The sequence below is a fragment of the Penaeus vannamei genome, chromosome 25 (assembly GCF_042767895.1).
Source record: "Penaeus vannamei isolate JL-2024 chromosome 25, ASM4276789v1, whole genome shotgun sequence".
In the NCBI taxonomy this organism is placed as follows: domain Eukaryota; kingdom Metazoa; phylum Arthropoda; class Malacostraca; order Decapoda; family Penaeidae; genus Penaeus; species Penaeus vannamei.
Window position 1 is genome coordinate 33,058,358 of NC_091573.1, and position 2,500 is coordinate 33,060,857.

The following is a 2,500-nucleotide window of genomic DNA, read 5'->3' on the forward strand; positions in this document are numbered from 1 at the left end:
CCAAGAAATGAAAAGGAGAAAAGTAAACGAAGAGGAGGGACAAAGGAATAAGAAATGCAAATTCTCGGGAAGGACACCAAAATTACAGGTTCTATGCAACGACGTAGAAAAATGGCCGCGGAGACACAGAGGAGTCAGGCAGTGAAGATGATTTAATCGTAACTTCTTCGGAAATGTACAAAGTAAGTGCATTTCCTTCCATAAGGAAACACTCATATCATGCCAGTTTTATACCAGATTCAAAACCGAAGAGATTTTGAAAGTAGAATATTTTCTAAACCTGTTTTTTTTTCTTCTTCTAAACCTGGTGTCTTTTTCTGCTTCTAAACCTGGTGTCTTTCTTCTTCTTCTTCTTTTCCTTTATCGGCAGCAAGGACAAAGCCTCACGGTCTGACGAGCAGGATGTCTGACGAAATTTACTCGTCCATGGAGAGTTGCCGGAGAATAAGACGGATAGACAACATTACATCCAAACACAATACTAACAATATTCCACTATCTACAAGAAAAAAAGGGTTATAAAACAGCATAAAACCTCGGAACTAAATAATGGAACCAAGCGTACAACAACAACAACAACAAAAACACGGAAGACAGCAAAGAGACCATGATTGCGTCTAATATAAAAGAAAAATTGTCATGCAACGCTATAAAATACATCCTGCCACCTATTGACGACCTTGAAGCTCTTTGCTCGGCCCGGTTGGCTGCCTCGTGAAACAGTGGAAAGAGAGAGAGAGAGAGAGAGCAGAGAGAGAGAGAGAGAGAGAGAGAGAGAGAGAGAGAGAGAGAGAGAGAGAGAGAGAGAGAGAGAGAGAGAGAGGAAGAAAGAGAGAGAGAGAGAAGAAAGAGAGAGAGAGAAGAAGAAGAGGAGAGAGAGAGAGAGAAAAGAAGAGACGGAGAGAGAGAGAGAGAGAGAGAGAGAGAGAAGAGAGGGAGAGAGAGAGGAGAGAGAGAGAGAGAGAGAGAGAGACAGGGAGAGAGAGAGAGAGAGAGAGAGAGAGAGAGAGAGAGAAGAGGAGAGAGAGAGAGAAGAAGAGAGAGGAGAGAGAGAGAGAAAGAAGAAGAGAGGGAGGAGAGAGAAGAAGAAGAAGAAGATGAAGAGAGAGAGAGAGAGAGAGAGAGAGAGAGAGAGAGAGAGAGAGAGAGAGAGAGAGAGAGAGAGAGAGAGAGAGAGGGGGAGAGAGAGAAGAAGAAGAAGAAGAAGAGAGAGAGAGAGAGATACAGAAGGAGAGAGGGAGGGAGAGAGAGAGAGAGAGAGAGAGAGAGAGAGAGAGAGGAGAGAGAGAGAGAGAGAGAGAGAGAGAGAGAGAGAGAGAGAGAGAGAGAGAGTGAGAGAGAGAGAGATAGATAGATAGAGAGGGAGGGATAGATAGAGAGAGAGAGAGAGAGAGAGAGAGAGAGAGAGAGAGTGAGAGTGAGAGTGAGGAGAAGAGAGAGAGAGATAGATAGAGAGAGAGAGAGAGAGAGAGAGAGAGAGAGAGAGAGAGAGAGAAGGGGGTGTATGAGAGTGAAACAGTATGAGAGAACACAATAGAATACGTCAGTACAGTCTCGTCTTCTTTATACTGGGCAACCTTAAACAGTGACCAAGACTCTGAATTCAGACCTGCATTAAATCCTAAGCAGGTAGTGACTATCCCCAGACGCGTGAGAAACACCTGGAGCAATAATAAACAAAAACAAACAAACAAACAATAAACCCCCCTACAAGTGTACTCTCCCGCCCCTTCTAAGCAACGAGGAGTGAACGAGAGACTCCAGTATTTGAAGAGAACGCCCCCGAAGAACAGTTAATCTGGCGACGTGTAAGAAGGAAGCGAACCCAGACACTTCCGCTTCCATAACCAGCATTCCATTTCTCCTGACGACCCCCGGGCCATCTCACTCACGCCCTTCGGAGGTTAAAATCCTCAAGGGAAGGATTGCTAAGGGATTGAGGAAGTTCCTTTCGTCCACACTAAACCGTCATTTTGGAAACATCAAGGGAAGAGCCAACATTTTATACATCTTAACAGCCGTGTTGTCAAAAATTATGAACGATTAGCAGTAAGCACCGTCCTGGTCGACCTACGAAAGACACTCGACCTCGACTGCGTTAAACACACAGACACACATATTTATATATTTATGTATGTGTGTGTATGTATGTATGTATATATATATATATATATAGCCACCTGCCCTCATAAGGAACCACCTCATAAAAGGACACATCTCGTCAGACAGAGGGAAACCGAGACAGAGACTTCAGACAGACGAAGACACAGGCTCTAGCTCTCTACCACCACCCCGATCTTGGGGACACGGGAGACTTTTGGGGGTCTCAGATTTGCCTTCAATTTAAACCCAAAAATCAAGACCCCTTTCATTACCTAAGTCCATTTTACGTCTCTCTGACAGTAAGTAAATTCAAAATGCCGGCTATTCTTTAACCCAAAACCTTAGGTACTCGTCTTCACCGCTCTCGGAATAATAATCCGTGTGAATTATCAAGCGA